This window comes from Odocoileus virginianus, unplaced genomic scaffold (genome assembly GCF_023699985.2).
Source record: "Odocoileus virginianus isolate 20LAN1187 ecotype Illinois unplaced genomic scaffold, Ovbor_1.2 Unplaced_Scaffold_6, whole genome shotgun sequence".
NCBI classification, from domain to species: domain Eukaryota; kingdom Metazoa; phylum Chordata; class Mammalia; order Artiodactyla; family Cervidae; genus Odocoileus; species Odocoileus virginianus.
This window is the reverse complement of record NW_027224268.1, coordinates 773,879-792,815: the sequence shown is the minus strand read 5'-3', so window position 1 is coordinate 792,815 and position 18,937 is coordinate 773,879. Positions and strand designations below refer to the sequence as shown.

General features: G+C 40.0%; 1 long non-coding RNA gene across 1 annotated transcript in view; it reads left to right on the top strand.

Moving 5' to 3' along the window:
* LOC139033430 (uncharacterized) overlaps positions 1–6,986 on the top strand; it is a 124,613-nt gene extending 117,627 nt beyond the window's left edge. Inside the window, exon 4 of the long non-coding RNA XR_011486007.1 lies at positions 6,924–6,986. This is a non-coding gene — a long non-coding RNA (uncharacterized lncRNA). The remainder of the gene's footprint in view (positions 1–6,923) is intronic.
* Positions 6,987–18,937: the final 11,951 nt, after the last annotated feature.

Sequence of the window (18,937 nt, the reverse complement as noted above, 5' to 3'; positions counted from 1 at the left end):
GCCCACCAGGGAAGTCCCAAAAGAAAATATGAGCAGTGCTAAAAATATAAACAGGTGAGGAAGGAAAGGCACAGAATCAGTATAACTTGCCATCACTGCTCTGCATAGGATTGTCACACTCATGTTGAAAAGACAATGTAACTTGTAGAGTTGAGAAATTGATAAAATGTTCCAGTTGAGTGACTTGAGTTTGTGAAGCAGTACATAATGAATAGTTATTGTTTTGAACTCTACAAATCTCCTTTAAAAGTGTGTACAACTATGGGGTACTTAAGTAGATAGTTTTAGAAACAAAGAATCCATGTATTTCTCAAATTATTCTTTTCTTCCCTCAGTGTTCCATGTCTTTATCCTGCTTAGCAGCAGCCAAAGGTATTGAGCACAATTTGTTATGATGCCATAGAGACATGATCTACTGTGTAAAGGATGCTTCCAGACCTCATCTTTTTATAAATTTATAGTCTAGACATCAACTTAGAAGCAACATAATGAAAATGCCTAAATTAAGGGTAGGCAAACTTTCTGTAAAGGGCCAGATAGTAAATATTTTAGGCTTTGTGAGTCACATGGTCTTTTTAGCAGCTTCTTAGCTCAGCTGTTGTGAAACTAAAGTATTCATAGGTAATGCAGAAACAGGCATGTCTGTGCTCCACTTAAACTTTATTAATGGGCCCTGAAATTCAAATTCCATTTAATTTTCACACTTCTTGAAATATTATTCTTCCTTTAATTTTTTCAATCATTAAAAAATTGTAAAAACCCACTCTTGACTCACAGATCATACAAAACCTTGTAGCTGGCTGGGCTTGGCTGATGGTCTGCAGTTTATAGACTGTCCTCATTGGTGCAGAGGGGCTATAAGGGATTTGCACTCAGTGTAGAAGAGGTGGACTTGATGGGGAGACGGGAGGAGGATGTTAGGACAAGAACATACCTGACTTCAGGTTTTAAGAAGACAGTGGGGACAGCTCTTCTTCAGAGTGGGCCTATACCTCTTCCCCACCTACGTAATGAGTGATGCCTGTTGCCTTGCTGAATTGTTGTTCTGAACAGATTCATTTAGAATGACTCACTACCCTGAACAAAGCTGGGGACGATTTTCTGTCCTTTATTCAAAAGCAGTAATTGGCCCATCTGTGTCTCTTAAATTAGGATTTCCAGAGCTTAGGTCTTTAAGCCTCTTAACATGGTTTGCTTCTTACACCTTTTATCAGTATAGAAGAATAGCTGCTTTTCTCATTTTTTTCTTGTAAAACCATGTTCCAAATGTACAAGGTACTTTATTCACATGATGTTTCATGGTTATTTCCAGGTCTCTGATCACAGAAGCACAAAAAATTATAGAAAATTTAAGGCACCCTGTTAAATGTTGTGGGCAGTTTGACTAGACATAGATAATCTGGAGTTTCAGAGATGTGATTTGAAATTCTTTGCATTCCTCCCCACTTCCCCTCTCCCCTTTTTATTGAGGAATGAATTATATATAGAAAAATTCATTTTTTTTGGTATACAGGTCTATGAAATTTGACAAATGCATGTACCCACTGTGACATATTATATCTGTTTTGTAACTACCATGACAAGCAAGATATAGAATATTTCCCTAAAATTTCCTAGTGTGCCTTTGTAATTATCCTCTCCCCTAACTCCATCCTCTGATAACCATTGATCTGATCTCTCTGCCTTTCCCAGGATGTCATGTAAATGGAATCATATAGGATATAGCTTTTGGTCTGGCTTCTTTCATCTGGCACAGTGCATTTGAAATTCATCTATGTTGTTGCATGTATCAGTAGTTTGTTCCATTTTATGGCTAAGTAGATTTCATTAAATATGTATACCAGTTTGTTTCTATATTCTCCAATGGAGGGTATTTGAGTTATTTTTGTTTTTCAGTTTTGATCATTCTAATAGGTATATAGTATCTAATAGGTGTTTCATTGTGGTTTAATTTGCATGTTCAAGTGACTAACAATGTCACTTTTCATATGCTTATTTGCCACCCATGCATCTTCTTTGGTGAAGTGTCTGTTCAAATTCTTGGCCCATTTTTAATTGAGTTGTTTGTTTTCTTGCTTTTTAGTTTTGAGAGTTTTTTTTTTAATACTCTGGGGACAAGTCTTTTATCAGATATATATTCTAGAAATATTTTCTCCTAATCTGTGGCTTTTAATTTTCTTAACAGTATCTTTTGCAAAGCAAAATAATTTAATTTTGATGATGTTCAATGACACCCCAGTAGCCAGAAGCACACGTAACGCTCAAATCTATTCTCCAATAAAAGGAACCAAGATTCCTTACAGATCTGATTGACTTCAGAACTAGGGCAGGGAAGATACAGGAAGAGCCAAAACATTTTGTGGTATCAGAAAATAGAAGTGCTGAAAAATCATGGAAATGTATTGAAAGAACAGGAGAGTCAACATGAAGGAACTCTTCATGACCAAGTCTGGGAAAATATGAGCAATAAAAAAAATGATAGTAATGGATTATAACCTATAGAATGAGATGAATATCCATGAATTCATACAGATGTAAATAAATTGGGTAAAATAATACATGGAAGCTGGATTCCCCTGGTAGTTCAGTCATTAAGAAGCCTTTCCTGCCAGTGCAGGGACATGGGTTTGATCCCTGGTCCAGGAAGATCCCACATGCCACAGGGCAGCTAAGCCCATGTGCCACAACTACTGAGCCTGTGCTCTAGAGCCCGTGAACTGAAACTCCTGAGTCCATACACTGCAACTACTGAAGTCTGCACGCCCCAGAGTCCATGCTCTGCAGTAAAAGAAGCCACTGCAATGAAAAGCCCATGCACCACAATGAAGAGTAGCCCCCCCACTCACCACAACTAGAGAAAAGCCTGCACAGCAATGAAGACCCAGTGCAGCCAAAAATAAAGAAATAAATAAAATTTTCTTAAAAATGAAAGAGGCAGAAAAGTTCTGTTTTTGATAGAATTTCAATAACAAATATAGAAAGAATGATGTAAATTGAAAAATCACCATTTGTCAAAAGCTATGCTAATAATTGTCTTAAGCAAGAATTATTAATGGATGCTAAGATTAGTGGATGAAAGTTTGGGTAGAAATAAGGTAGATATTTGCATACTTTTAAAGTATCTCCCCCAAATATTTAGTAGTTATAAAGGGAATAATAGTAGCTTTACAGTGGAGAGACCTGTGACACACCACCTTTACCAAGTTAACCTCATTGGTAATGTTGTTAATTAACATCATATGCCTGATACGATCCACTGAGAAAGGTATAGCATCACGTCTATGATTTTCTTGTCAAAAACTCGTAACCTGAACTTAACCATGAAGACCCATCATTCATACTCAAGTTAGGTAACATTACATAATATAACCGACCAGTCCTTTCCAAAGGTGTCAAAATCACAAAAGATAAAGAAAGGTTGGCAAACCATCTCAGATTGGAGAAAACTAAGTAGTCATGACATCTAAATGTAATGCAGGATCTTGGCCCAGAAAAAGGACGTTAGTGGGACAACAACAATATAATGATATCTAAAGAAATCTATGGATTAGTTAATAGTATTGTACCAATGTTAATTTCTGTTTTGACAAATGTACCATGGTTAAGTAAGATGTAATGGACATGAGTTTGAGTAAACTCTGGGAGTTTGTGATGGACAGGGAGGCCTGGCGTGCTGCTGTTCATGGGGTTGCAAAGAGTTGGACACAACTGAGCAACTGAACTGAACTGAACTGAATATTAGCGGAGGGCTTCTCTGGTGACTCAGTGGTAAAGAATCTGCCTGCCAATGCAGGAAACATGGGTTTGATCCCTGGGTTGGGAAGATCCTCTGGAGAAGGAAATGGCAAACCAGCTGTAGTATTCTTGCCTGGGAAATTCCTTGGACAGAGAAGCCTGGTGGGCTCAGTCCAGAGGGTCGCAAAAGTGTCCAACATAGCGACTAAATAACAATAACTTTAGGGGAGCTGGATGAAAGGCATATAAGGAGTTTCTATTATGTTTGCAACTTTCTGTAAATCTAGAATTATTTAAAAATTAAAACTATTCTCTCAGATCATCCCACTCTCCCGCTAGTCCAGGTTGGATGCATGAGACAAGTGCTCGGGTGCACTGGGATGACCCAGAGGGATGGGATGGGGAGGGAGGTGGGAGGGGGGATCAGGATGGGGAACACATGTAAATCCATGACTGATTCATGTCAATGTATGGCAAAAACCACTACAATATTGTAAAGTAATTAGCCTCCAACTAATAAAAATAATTGGAAAAAAAATTAAAACTAAAAATAAACCACACAGTGGAAAAGTAAGCCAAAATCTTTAAAATAGCCATGTGTAGGAGTAAGGAAGAATCCAGGTAGAAGAGACAGGGATAGAAAGTGGGCTTTCTAATTTACTATGTTTTGCAGATTTAACTTTGGAATCAGGTAAATCTTTTATATAACTCTAAACAAAATTAAATTTAGAAGCATTTCCTAAATATCAAAAACAAAATGAAACAAACAAATCTAAAGATATATAGTAAGTTAGTGGCAAAAGCACAGAGAAAAGGGTCTTCCCTGGTGGTCCTGTGTTTATATTTGCACTTCCAACGCAGGGCCTGCAGGTTCTACCCCTGGTCAGGGAATTAAGGTCCCACGTGCCATGTGGCATGACCAAATTAAAATAATAATAATAATAAAGTACAGGGAGAAGAAATATCTCAAATGACTTTAAACCACAGCAATTTGGATAATGATATCTAAAGAAATCTATGATTTGGTTAATAGTATTGTACCAATGTTAATTTCTGTTTTGACAAATGTACCATGGTTAAGTAAGATGTAATGGACATGATTCTGAGTAAACTCTGGGAGTTGGTGATGGACAGGGAGGCCTGGCGTGCTGTGATTCATGGGGTCGCAAAGAGATAGACTCCATGGGCAAAAAAAAAAGCTGATCAACTCAGTTGTAGCTCACGGGCCAGAGCTGGGTCATATAGCAAAAAGCTGCAAGGGAATGTGGGAAAGCATTTGACTTGCTACTGTCTGTAGTGTAACACAGCAAGGGAGAATGGGCTGGGGACTGCTTTGGGATAGCCAGTCGTCAGTACCAGCCATCACTATCTACTGGGGCCACCACCTTTCTGTTTTCACTTAGCTTGGATTGGGGTACTAAAATCTTTTCCTAGTAGCAGATATAATGATGACGGGCAATAGTGCCTCTGCCTCAAGTGTTCTGTCAACTTACTGAGGTGTTGGGGTTGCTGCCTTGACAGAGTTGAGCAGCAAATCTGGAACCACCTCTTCTCTGGCCAATGGAAAAGAAATTCCAAGTTTGTTATCAATAATAACTAGTTTCTCATCTCCAGGGTAACAGTGGAGCACTGCTTCCGTCACTTATTTTTATGCTGAAGAAAATGGTAACCATGCTTAGAGACTCTTGCATTTTGTAACAAAACTTGTGGATTTTCAGAGAAAGAGTAATGGAAACCTAAAGTCTGGAAAGATGCATGATGTGTAAATTCAGTCATCATTATGCAAATGGATATACACATAATAAATCCAGAGATAGCTGACTATATTTTAGAAATATTATAGGCCAATTATTTTGACAGCCTGCAGGAGGTAGATAAATTGTGAAATATATGTTACAGTATACAGAGTAGCTTGTTAACAAGATGTCTTTTGCTGGCAAATATTTTAGCAGAAAAACCATCCATCAGCACATTTCCAGCTTTGTTGTCCTCCTTTGACTTCACAAATATATTTAGTATCATGAAAAAAAAGGAGAAAGCCTTGTGTGTTTTGGTAGAGGCTTATGGTAGTTTCATAAACCTTGTCTCATTTGATACTTAAAATAAGTCAGTGAAATACTTGAACCATAGCTCGTTTTCCCATTTTATAGACAAACAAGCTGAAGCTCTTGGGGTTTTCATGATTTGCTTAAGGTCTGGTAGGAGGCTGATTTCAGAGTGGAACTCTATCTGATTAGTGTTTTTTGCACCAGAACACTTGCCTCATTCTTTCACCCTCTTCACTGCAGATTGAGCTAGTTTGCAATACTCTGGCACCTTCAAATAAGTGACACATGGGGACTCCAAGATTATTGGTGCCATGTCACTAGGCCAGGTATAATGCTAGAAATAAAAGATGCATTTTTAGCTAATGCTTGGATGAAAAAAACATTAAGTGAACAACAACCAAACCTCCCAAAGCCTCTGCTGTTACTACTGGTGTTTCACCAGGTGACTTTGGGGACAGCATTCCTTATTCAAAAATGCATGTTAATGGCAAAGTGTCAGATTGTCAGTGTATGAGAATGTCAGATTACTGATTTGTTGAGTGACATAAGACAAATCAGTTCTCCTGTCTGGGCCTCAGAGTGGATTATTTCTTGGCTTCTACATAGTTCCACTATTCTTTAATTTTTTTGCATGGGCTTGCAGTATAGAAGAGAAAGTTCTAAACCAGAGGAATGTTAAGAGGTCAGCAGTGATGCCATAGATTTCTTTCTGGACATTTGGACCTGTAGAGCTTAAGGACCAACAAGAGAATTCTCATCTCTTAGAAATTGCAAAGTACAGAAAAGATGAATTAGTGAAGATAATAGCCTTACTAGGAATTTTAAATGATGCACTTAGTGCTTTCTTTGTTAGCCTCTCAGGAGTGTTTTGAGTGGTTTTAGGAGAGCAAACAATGACATGGCAAAATCTGTTACCTAGGGACAAAGCTGGGTGTGGGTAGAACAATACTCTGGCAGACCCAGTAGCCTGATGTCAGTGGTTCTCAATTCTGCCCACATCTAAGAATCACTTGGGGGACTTTTTAATGTTTGTAATTGATATTTAAAACAAACAAGTAAATAGACATACAGAGCAAAAATTTTAAGTGTACAACATAATGAATTTTTATATATGCATCCACTTGTATTATCATTACCCAGGTTAAGATCCTTCCCAGAACCTCAGAAGAACACTGCTGAGGGTTACTACTCTTCTGTTCTGCATCATCTTGGGTGAGTCCAGCCTGTTTTTGAACTTACTGTAAATAGAACCATATAGTAGATATGCTTCTATCTGGCTTCTTTCACTTATTTCATCATGAGTGAGGTTCATCCATGCTGTTATGCGTATCAGATACTTACTCTTTTCCATTGCTGTGTAGTAGTAGAATCTACTACATTTTATTTGTCCATTCTACTATAAAGTTAGCCCTCCATATCCACAAGTTCCACATCCACAGAATTAGCTGTCCACAGATGAAAAGTATTTAAAAATATTCCAGAAAGTTCCAAAAAGCAAAACTTGACTTTGATGTGTGCCGTCAACTATTTGAAGAAGGCTGAGCACCAAAGAATTGATGCTTTTGAACTGTGGTGTTGGAGAAGACTCTTGAGAGTCCCTTGGACTGCAAGGAGATCAAATCAGTCAATCCTAAAGGAAATCAATCCTGAATATTCATTGGAAGGACTGATGCTGAAGTTGAAGCTCCAGTACTTTGGCCACCTGATGTGAAGAGCTGACTCATTAGAAAAGACCCTGATGCTGGGAAAGATTGAGGGCAGGAGGAAAAGGGGATGACAGAGGATGAGATGGTTGGATGGCATCACCGACTCAATGGAGGTGAGTTTGAGCAAGTTCTAGGAGGTGGTGAAGGGCAGGGAAGCTTGGCGTGCTGCAGTTCATGGCATTGCAAACAGTCGGATGCGACTGAGAGACTGAGCAACAACAATCAACTATTAACATACCATTTATGTTGTATTAGGCATTATATGAAATCTAGCGCTGATATGAAGTGTGTGGGAGGATGTGCATAGGCTATATGCACATGCTACCCCATTCTATGGATTTCCCTGGTGGCTCAGATGGTAAAGAATCCACCTGCAATGCGGGAGACCTGGGTTCGATCCCTGGGTTCGATCCCTGGGTTGGGAAGATCCTCTGGAGAAGGGAATGGCAACCCACTCTAGTATTCTTGCCTGGAGAATTCCCATGGACAGAGGAGCCTGGCAGGCTACAGTCCATGGGGTCACAAAGAGTCGGACATGACTGAGTGACTAAGCACCCCACTTTTTTTTCCATTTATTTTTATCAGTTGGAGGCTAATTACTTTACAATATTGTAGTGGCTTTTGCCATACATTGACATGAATCAGCCATGGATTTACATGTATTCCCCATCCCGATCCCCCCTCCCACCTCCCTCTCTACCCGATCCCTCTGGGTCTTCCCAGTGCACCAGCCCCAAGCACTTGTCTCATGCATCCAACTTGGGCTGGTGATCTATTTCACCATAGATAATATACATGTTCTCTCGAAACATCCCACGCTCGCCTTCTCCCACATGGTCCCAAAGTCTCTTCTGTACATCTGTGTCTCTTTTTCTGTTTTGCATACAGGGTTATCGTTACCATCTTTCTAAATTCCATATATATGCGTTAGTATACTGTATTGGTCTTTATCTTTCTGGTTTACTTCACTCTGTATAATGGGCTCCAGTTTCATCCATCTCATTAGAACTGATTCAAATGAATTCTTTTTAATGGCTGAGTAATATTCCATAGTGTATATGTATCACAGCTTCCTTATCCATTCATCTGCTGATGGGCATCTAGGTTGCTTCCACGTCCTGGCTATTATAAACAGTGCTGCGATGAACATTGGGGTGCACGTGTCTCTTTCAATTCTGGTTTCCTCAGTGTGTATGCCCAGAAGTGGTATTGCTGGGTCATATGGCAATTCTATTTCCAGTTTTTTAAGAAATCTCCACACTGTTCTCCATAGCGGCTGTACTAGTTTGCATTCCCACCAACAGTGTAAGAGGGTTCCCTTTTCTCCACACCCTCTCCAGCATTTATTGCTTGTAGACTTTTGGATAGCAGCCATCCTGACTGGCGTGTAATGGTACCTCACTGTGGTTTAATTTGCATTTCTCTGATAATGAGTGATGTTGAGCATCTTTTCATGTGTTTGTTAGCCATCTGTATGTCTTCTTTGGAGAAATGTCTGTTTAGTTCTTTGGCCCATTTTTTGATTGGGTCATTTATTTTTCTGGAGTTGAGCTGGAGGAGTTGCTTGTATATTTTTGAGATTAATCCTTTGTCTGTTTCTTCGTTTGCTATTATTTTCTCCCAATCTGAGGGCTGTCTTTTCACCTTGCTTATAGTTTCCTTTGTTGTAAGCACCCCATTTTATATGATGGACTTGAGCATCTGCAGAATTTAATATCCATAGGGGGTCATGGAAGCAATCTTCTGCAATACTGAGGGGCATTTAGGTTGTTTCCAATTTTTGTTTTACTTTGAATGAAACTGCTGTGAACATTCTTGTGCATACCTCCTGGTGGACAATGAGCACTCACTTCAGTTGAGTGGATACCCAGGAGTGGATTTTTTGGCTGTTAAGACAGATATATGTTTACTGTGTTAGAAACTGCTAAGCAGTACTTCAAAGTGGGTGTTCCCTAATTAATTACCTCAGAATCTCTGAGAGTGGAACCCTCTCTGAATGACAGGTATCATTTAGAATCTTGCTTGGTGATTCTGATGTCCAGTGAGAACGAGGACTTCCGTAGCCCAGCCTTAATGCCCAGGCATGTGTTTCTGTGATCATCTCAACCCCTCAAAAACAATCCATTTACTGTCCAAAACAAGGAAATCTTTCCTTGTCCATAGATCTGAGAAGGAGTGGAGATTTGTTCTCTGGGGGTTGCCTGCTAGTTCTTTTCTTTTGTTGTACCCATCAGGGGGATTACATTAACTGCCTTACTTCTCCCCAAATCCCTGAACACAGGAGCAGAAGGCATTGTCCTGTGCAAATGGGATTTTATGCATCAGGAAATATGAAGTGTGAGGATGGGCCAGAGAGCTCTTTCAGGCCTCCTGACAGTATCTTATCACATGAGCATGAGGATGCTGCAGAAATTCACCTCCTTTTAGTGTTTTTCTGCTTAATTATGCTAAAGAACCGTCATTCTCTTTTTTAATTTGTCAGTGTTTAGAACTGACTTTGCTTAAAAGAAATTTTACAAGCAACATGGCCCATTTACTTATGGTTCATCTGAATTAATAAGGACAGCTAATATTTATTTAGCAGTTACTATGAGCAAGGCGCCCTGCTATGGGAATTTTGTCTCAAATGAATTTTCTCTCAAAATAAGCCAGCGAGCTCAGGAGCTATTATCAAGCCCATTTTACAGATGAGGAGAGTAGGGTTTTGAGAGCTTAAGTAACTTCCCCAAGTTCATGTGCTGATACATTATAGAGCTGGGATTCAAACCCTTGCATTGTTACATCAGAGATGGAACTGTTATTCACTAATTATGCTACCTCTTCTTAACCAGTCTGAGATTTTGAGAGCTATTTATGGTCCACACTATAGACCTCTTTGAGTTACCCATCTCCTGGAAAGAAGATGCCAAATAATGGTGATGTGTTGAATAATGGAACAGCATGGAATAGATGAAAAGCCAAACTTGGCCTTTGTTGTTGTTTGTTGTTCAGTCATTGAGTCATGTCCAACTCTTTGCAACACCATGGACTGCAGCATGCCAGGCTTCCCTGTCCTTCCACTCTCTCCCAGAGTTTGTTCAAACTCATGTCCGTTGAGTCGATGATGCCATCCAACCATCTCATCCTCTGTACATCTCCTTAAAAGAGTTGCTAGTCAGCCAGATAGTTTTTCAGGAGAGGACAAAAAAGCCAAAGGAAGCAGATAAAACAGTTGGAAAGTTGCACAACTTCCCTTCTCATTCTCCATTATGTGTAAATGATTTTATCCACAACTAGAACTAAAACTTTAAATGGGGACGACTCTAGAATTTTTATTCAGAATAGTTCTGAGCCACATCAACTGCTTATTTGATCCCTCTGCTTGAATATCTCATCTGGAGAAGGAAATGGCAACCCACTCCAGTATTCTTGCCTGGAGAATCCCAGGGACGGGAGCCTGGTGGGCTGGCGTCTATGGGGTCGCACAGAGTCCGACACGACTGACGCAACTTAGCAGCTTGAATATCTCATAGGCACCTCAAATGTAACATTGTCCAAAGTGGAATTTTTGACTCCCTCTCCTCTCCTCTCACAATTTGTTCCTTTTACAGTGTTCTTCATTCAGTAAATGTCAGCTCTGTCTGCCATTACTTATGCCCCAAACTGGAATAACCTTTTTTTACCCTTTTCCTTCTCTCACTTAATGTCGTCACTAAGTCTTGTTGATTTCTGGCTCTAAAAGAGTATATTCCAGCTGCCTGTGCTCGAGTCTTGGTTCTCCCACTGGGGACAAGTTTCTCAAACTCTCTATTCCTTAGTTTCCTCATCTGTTAAATGGTGCTAGTGGTACCTATCAGATAGGTTGGTATAAGGAAAGTTAAGAACTATGACTCTTCTTTTTTTCTCTCTAAACCACACACTACTCCATGTCATGACTCTCTTCCCGATTTCTTAACTATTTCCTGACTGGTCTTCCCACAACCATTGGTGTCCTTCGGACCCATCATTTAAAGCAGTGGTTCTCAGCTGGGGCTTTCTTGCCACAATTTGCAGCTTCCCTAAGAATTCTTAGGAGTAAAATTTCCTTCATATCATCCCTTGTGCTGAAAGACAAACAGTATGGAAGGTGACATCACCTTTTAGCTCAGGTGTTAAGTCTTTGAAGATCACTGACTTGTACTGAGCTAACAGATTTCATCATTTCCAAAGCGTACATCCCCCCTCACACACCCAATTTAACATCTGTGAAACTGAGATGTGTATTATGCCTGATGGTAGGTCATGATTTAGTTGTTGTGTTTTTCTTTCTTAGTGGTATAGAAAATATTAATAGTTGTGTGTTTTAGAGTTAAGGACATCTTAGATTTGCTGAACTATAGCCACATGAGCACTGTGCTTAGAAAATGTTTTCTTGAGTCAGAAACAAAAGGTTGATACCTGAAAGTATTTAAGGATGAACTATAGGAATGGGATGAGGGTCCAGGGAGAAGCAATAGCATTTGCAAAATGGGAGTGGGAAGAGAGTGGTCTATCCCAGAAACCACATATGGTTTAGGGAGGCAGGAGTGTAAAAAGCAGAGAATAATGAACCACTGTAAATGGATGTAAGGATTGCACAGAAATATTTATGGAAAGTGCTTGGGACTTATAGGTGCTATAAATAATACTTTGCTTTTGTTTGTTTTGTGGACAAATGAATGAGAAAATTTATATTTCATTGGTTCTTTGACATTCACTTTTTCCCACTTGTTAACCCCTCTGAAATTGGGATGCACCTTATAGGCTAGGGTGTTTCATTATTTAATTGACAACATTTCCTCCCATAAATGGCATCTTAGAATTGATGAAGCATGGTATGTAAAATCAGTTGATAAAACTGACACTTTGTCCCATTGTTCCTGAGTTATTAAGCTGAATTGCTTATCTCCCACATCTGATCTGTCCACTTGGAACTTTTTTTTTTAATCTGATTTTCCAACTCCAGACTTAGATTATGGGTCACATGGCCTGATCACTTTTTGCCTAGACCCTTGGTATCCATGAGGTCCTGTGGGGCTGACCTGAATACAGTGGGCTTCTTGAATCCTGTGTGAAAAGGAACAGATGGGCGTTTGAAGTAATGAAAGCTCGTACAAGTGTTTTCCAAGCTTTAAAATTTGTCCATCCAACCAATGTTATTTGAGCACCTGTTATCTGCTAGACCAGGGGTTGGTAATCTATGGTCTGCAAGCCAAATCAAGACCAATGCCTGGTTTTGTAAATAAACTTTTATTGGAATTCAGTCATTCTCACTTGCTTCCTAGGTGGCTCAGTGGTAAAGAATCTGCCTGCCAATGCAGGAGATGCTGGAGACGCAGGTTCGATCACTACGTTGGGAAGATCCCATGGAGGTGGAAATGGCAACCCACTCCAGTATTCTTGCTGGAGAATCCATGGACAGAGGAGCCTGGAAGGCTACAGTCATGAGATTGCAAAGAGTTGGACATGACTGAATGACTGAGTATGCACGCATGGTCACATATTTACATGTGGTGTATAGCTGCTTGGGGCTATGAACAGTAGAGTTGAGTAGCTCCAACAGAGATTGTATGACTTGCAAAACCAAAATATTTGCTATCTGGTTCTTTATTGGACTAGTTTATCCTTTTGGGGAATCGAGAGGAAGCCCTATCTTAAATGAACAATCAAAGAAAATATACAATCTCATAAAAATTTTTTCATTTTATATTGAAAAGCATACATATAACCCAGGAAAACACGGGCCTTGTATATCTATGAATGTATGTATGACATGAGTTTGAGCAAGCTCCAGGAGTTGGTGATGGACAGGAAAGCCTGGCATGCTGCAGTCCATGGGGTCACAAAGAGTTGGACATGACCTGAGCGACTGAACTGAACTGATGACTAGTATGGTGCTTGGCATAGAGTGGTTGCTTGCAGTAGATTCAAGATGGCATCTTTCAACATATAGATGAGCAGTAGGCACATGAAAAGATGCTCAACATCGCTGATTATTAGAGAAATGCAAACCAAAATTACAAATTCCAATCAGCTGAGCACTGCACAAATTCCTGACTCATAACATCATGAGATACAACAAAATGATTGTTGTTCTTTGAAGTGACTAAATTTTGGGGTGTTTTGTTGCTAAAAAGTCAATCACCAGTGCCATGTGCTCAGTCATACCTGACTCTGCGACTCCATGGACTGTAGCCTGCCAGGCTCTTCTGTCCATGGAATTTTCCAGGCAAGAATACTGGAGTGGGTTGCCATTTCCTCCTCCAGGGATCTTCCTGACCCAGGGATCAAACCTGCGTCTCCTGCATTGCAGGCGGATTCCTTACCCAATGAACCATCAGGGAAACCCCAGATAGCCAGAACAATGCTCAATAAATATTTGTGACTTTGTTTACACAGCTAGGAAAGTGTAGAATCAGGACTACAACTCAAGTCTCTTGATTCATGGTGTCTATGATATTTTAATTTCTGTTGCTAGTTGCCCAAGTTTAGCAGGATAATCTGAATCCTCTTTGACTTCTTTCAGTCTCTCCCAAGTTGAATCAGTTAGAGGCAAAATAGCAATATGAGGAGCTTTGTGAAAGATGCTATCTAAAGACTGTTTTGGGGCCAGATGCTAGACAGCATAATGGGGTTTTGAAGGTTACCTCAGAAGGTTTCAGTGGGCCTGCAGAATTCCGGATATGGTTCATTTGTATCAGAGGTCAGACACAATAATGAAGTTCAGTTTCTCTAAAAAGACTGCTTAGGTTTGAATCTTCGGTCTTCCACTTACTAGTTAGGAAGCTTTGAATGAGTTACTTCCTTCATCTGTAAAATGATGATAACATCAACACATAGGTTGTTGTGGAGATGAAATGAACTAATCCATGCAAAGCAGCTGTAATATTTTTAGCACTTAGTAAACATTCTTATCAAGAGAGTCATTCTTAGTAGTAGTAAAGATCCCACTTTTGTCAGTTCTCAAACTTTCACCTAGAATTTTTTTAAACACATGACATGTATCTCATTGTTCTTCAGGAACTACTGTATTGGCATATGTTTTTATTTATGGATTAGTTGGAATAATTAATGTGTAGTCACTCACTTTTGGCGTGTTGTTCCACTGTGCATATATAATTTCTTTATGTTCTCGACATGCTGAACATCTGTCCTTTATCACTGCATTAAAGGCATTGGAATCTTTACAGTAAATTTGTTTTAGAACTACAACATTGGCCTTCCAGTTTGCTCAGCTCTTATGCATACTTTGCCAGCTCTGGAGAGCAGACATGTCTGAAATACATTCATCTATCCTTAAGTTTTCTGGATCTGTCTGTTTTGTACCCTCAGTAGCTCAGTTCATTGAACTGCACTGTGGAACGGAGCTCAACTTAGTAACTTAAAGAGAACTTTGAGGAAGGCCTCACATGCTGCAGCCTCTAAGGAGCCTTTAGGATGGTGGGCCTGCAATTGCATAAGGGAAGAGTATAAAAGGAAGGGGTGGCTCCCTGTGGCTCCCTGGTGGCAGAGAGCTGCTTGCCTAACATTGCATGTGTTCCTCTGTGTTTCCCAGCCGCCTGGGCAGGTAGGTTGAGATTGCGTTATGACCAATAGAATGTGGGCAGCAGTGAAATGTGCCACTTTCACACCTGGCCATAAGGTCTCTATGTCGCGTCTCAACTGTTTCTTCCCTTCTTGCAGTAGGCCTAGAAATCTTGTGTTGAGATCATGGTGTGACAAGATGGTGGCACCTCCATCAGCTTTGATTCTTGAGTTACTATATGGAGCAGAGTCCCATGAACTGGCGCTGGGTATGAAGTCTGAGAAAAAATATATCTTTGTTGGGCCAGGCCACTGAGATTGGGAGTTAATTTGTTACTTAGCTTAGCCTGACTACTAAAGCCACAGTGACCCAGATACTTTGCTGGAGTAGAACACAAGTTTGGCATGAAGGGGAAATTAACCCACTTGATAATAACATCTAATCTCCTCAGTTCCAGTCAGTACAGAAAAGTCTTAATTACTGGTATGAATATGTCACTTCCCTTCCTAAAAAATCTTTGATAGATTTCATATTTATATTGTCTCCAGAGTCAAGTTTGAACTGTGTGAAGTCGCTTAGTCATGTCCAACTCTGTGCAACCCCATGGACTGTAGCCCACCAGGCTCCTCCATCTGTGGGATTCTCCAGGCAAGGGTACTGGAGTAGGTTGCCATTTCCTTCTCCAGGAGATCTTCCCGACCCAGGGATCGAACCCAGGTCTCCTGCACTGTAGGCAGACGCTTTACCATCTGAGCCACCAAAGAAATCCTGGTGGATTTCCCTGAACTCTGTAGCCTCGGACAATTGAAGGACAGCTGAAATCTGCATTTATTTACTGATTCAGTTTTTTTTCTTTTAATGTCCCCCTGAGTCCTTTCTGGAAAGCATTCACTCCAGCCAAACTGGTCCTACCAGGTATATCTCATGTTTAAGCCCACACTGGAGATTTTACCATTATAGCTTCATTGATTGAGCTATATGTTGATATTTTACACCCTTTTAAAATTTTTTAGTAGTTTTAGGACAGTCCTTCAAGAGAAGTATTATTATTCTTATTTCACACGTAAGGAAATTGAGGCATCAGAGTATTGAAGTAACTCACTCAAGTCACACATCTAGGCAGTGGCTTCAAACCCAGATCTGTGTGACCCCCAAACCCATGTTCTTTCCACTTTACCTCATGCTTCCTTCCTTGGAATCACATCTCTCAGAAGTTTCTCTTCGGAGGTATGTTCTATCCTTCCTGCAAGTTCAAGTCCACTCTGAGGCCCTCTCTCCCTTGCAGCATTTGAGGATGACTTTTCCTCTCCAGTCACTCTACTTGGATGCTGTGTGCCTCCCTTTAGTGCTTGGCTTCTTATCATTTGTGCTTTCAGTACAATACCTTCTATAAAGTATACCTGAAAACAGCTGCAACTGGAGTTGTTTTAAAGAGAAACTTAGGAGCTTTGACTGCACTTGAAAAGCTAAGTTAGATCAAGAAGGAACAGTGAGAGATGGCTCTGTACTCTGTTTCTTATTCTCAGGCTTCTCACGGAAAATGCAAAGAATCAAAACTTGTTGGAACGCTAAAATGAGTACTGGAGAAGGTTTAAAACCAGAAATCCCTGGTGCTGAAGTCTGCAAGTGTTTGAAGGGGTGTAGGTGATCATAAGAGTATATTCTGGGAACCTATGAGTTCTTAGCTCAGTGGGTGGGGCAGAGGTAAAAGAAGGTCAGGGTATTAGATGTTATTTCTAGCAGGACTAATGAGCTTTACTCTGATCCCCAAATTCTGAATTTCCATGAAGCCTGACCAGGTTTGATTATTTAACTCGCACTAGTTATTTTGTTCCACTCACTGAGATCCTGGACGCAATGGGGAGTGCATGAGTGATTGGTGAATTAGACTCATCCATCTCTCCTAGTTGGTTAACAAAGCATGGCTTAAAACATGTAGCTACTAGGGCAGAAGGATTACTTTGGCCAGTTCCTGGGCGGCAGGGTCGGGGGGCAGTGGGAGGGAGGGTGAGAGCTAAAGTACACCACATATTTGACCTGGAAAATGGCTGAATCACTTTTCTCAAAGCATGACTCTTTTTGAGGGCTTTTGAAGCCTGTCATTATGGGGAGGGGGGCAGACTGTGGGTGTAGGGCAACATATGGACATGATAGAAAGTTTTTCTCTTCACCCTAAGTATAAAATTCAACTGTGTGTTATTCTAGCAGGTAGCAAAAGTCTTCCAAGCACTGGTCTTTCTGACTCATTTGAATTATTGAGTAAATCACATGCTTTGAGACTCTAGGTCATAGGAATGGAGATGGGGAAGAGGAAGGTACAGGAAATGTCATCTCTTTCACAGCGCGCTAACTTGACAATGTTTCTCAGGTCTAGCTTATCAGCACCTGGTCTAAACTGACCATGATTTTATCCTTGCCTCTCCTTGTAAATGTTTCTTTTTTCAGAATTTTCAGCCAACAGATTCCAAACTGTCATTTACAGTTTACGGAAGGACAGAAGGTAGAATAGTCATCAGCAAGCAGCATAATTATGTGCCAGGAAATGACACGGCAAATAGTCTAGCCTGGCAAGTGCTAGATGACTCTTTCCCTATCTTCTAGCTTCAGGAAGGAGCAGAACTATAACATCTGCTGATCTTTTTGTGACTTATTTTACACTTGGTGTTAAGATTACTAAAGAGTATATTTGGTCTAGAGATCAGGCAGACATTTATTTTTTAAAAAGCAAAGCAACAGAGAAATAGAAACCTGGAGAGTTGGAGGTTATGTTGTATTATGTATGTTATGTTATATTATGCAATCCTGTGCTGTGGTGTTCTGTGGTACACTATGCTGTACAGTGTTGTGTTGTGTGTTATGTTATGTGATGTTATGAAATGCTATTGTGTAATCCAGTGGTCCTTAAAGTGTGGCCCCTGATGCAGCCAGAGCTGCATTACCTGGGTACTTGTTAGAAATGCAGTTTCCTGTGAACCATCCAAGACCTACTGAATCAGAAACTCTGGGGCTAGACCCTAGCAATCTTAATTTTAGTAAGTCTTCCAGGTGATTTTGATCTGTGTTCTACTGTGAGAACCACTGGTATATAGTAGATGGCAAGTAATCCTGCCTTGGTTTTAGTTGTTTACCAGTTACAAATAAAATTAGCTGCAAAAATAAAACCCCCCAAACCCCAGAAAACCTCACAAATAATGACTGTGTAAGTAAGAAAGAATGTTATTATTCTCACAAAATAAGAAGTGCCAAGGAAGACTTCCCAGATTATTATCCAGGGCTCAAAGATGATATCAAGGAATACAGACTCATTCTAGCTTCCTATTTTCCCACTCTTAACAAGTGGCTTTGTCACCAGAGTTGCAAGATGGCTGCCGTGCCTCCAAGCATTACTTCTCTGTTCCAGACAGGGAGAAGAGAGAGGAACAAAGGGCTTCTACTATGTTTATTCAGATAAAGTAACTCTGCTCAGGGATTCCTTTAGCCTTTATCTTGTGGCTAGAACCTGGTGATACGGTGAACTCTAACACTGGAAGTTAAATTGTTAGCCTTTTAGTCTTTATGATAAAGAAAGTCAAGGGAAAAGAGATAGAGGTAAGAATAGTTTGGAAGAAACCAATCCATACCATCTCTTTCAAGTTGCAACTTACAGCTAATTCTGTTGCTGCTTTCTTTCTTTATTTATTTTTGGCTGAAATTCTTGGGGTAGGTCATGATGGGAAAAGTCATCTTAATGTTAATAGAAAAATCGGATCAACAAATTGTCTTTCCATTTACACTTGTAGAATTGTGAATTCTAATTCATTATGAAGGACAACTAAAGTTTTATATCCAAGCAATTATTTTACATTAGGTTAAAAGTTTGGCTGAGTTTGCCTTCTTGAGATTTACTTAGTGGAAGATTTGTAAAATAAGAGAAAATAAGAAATAAT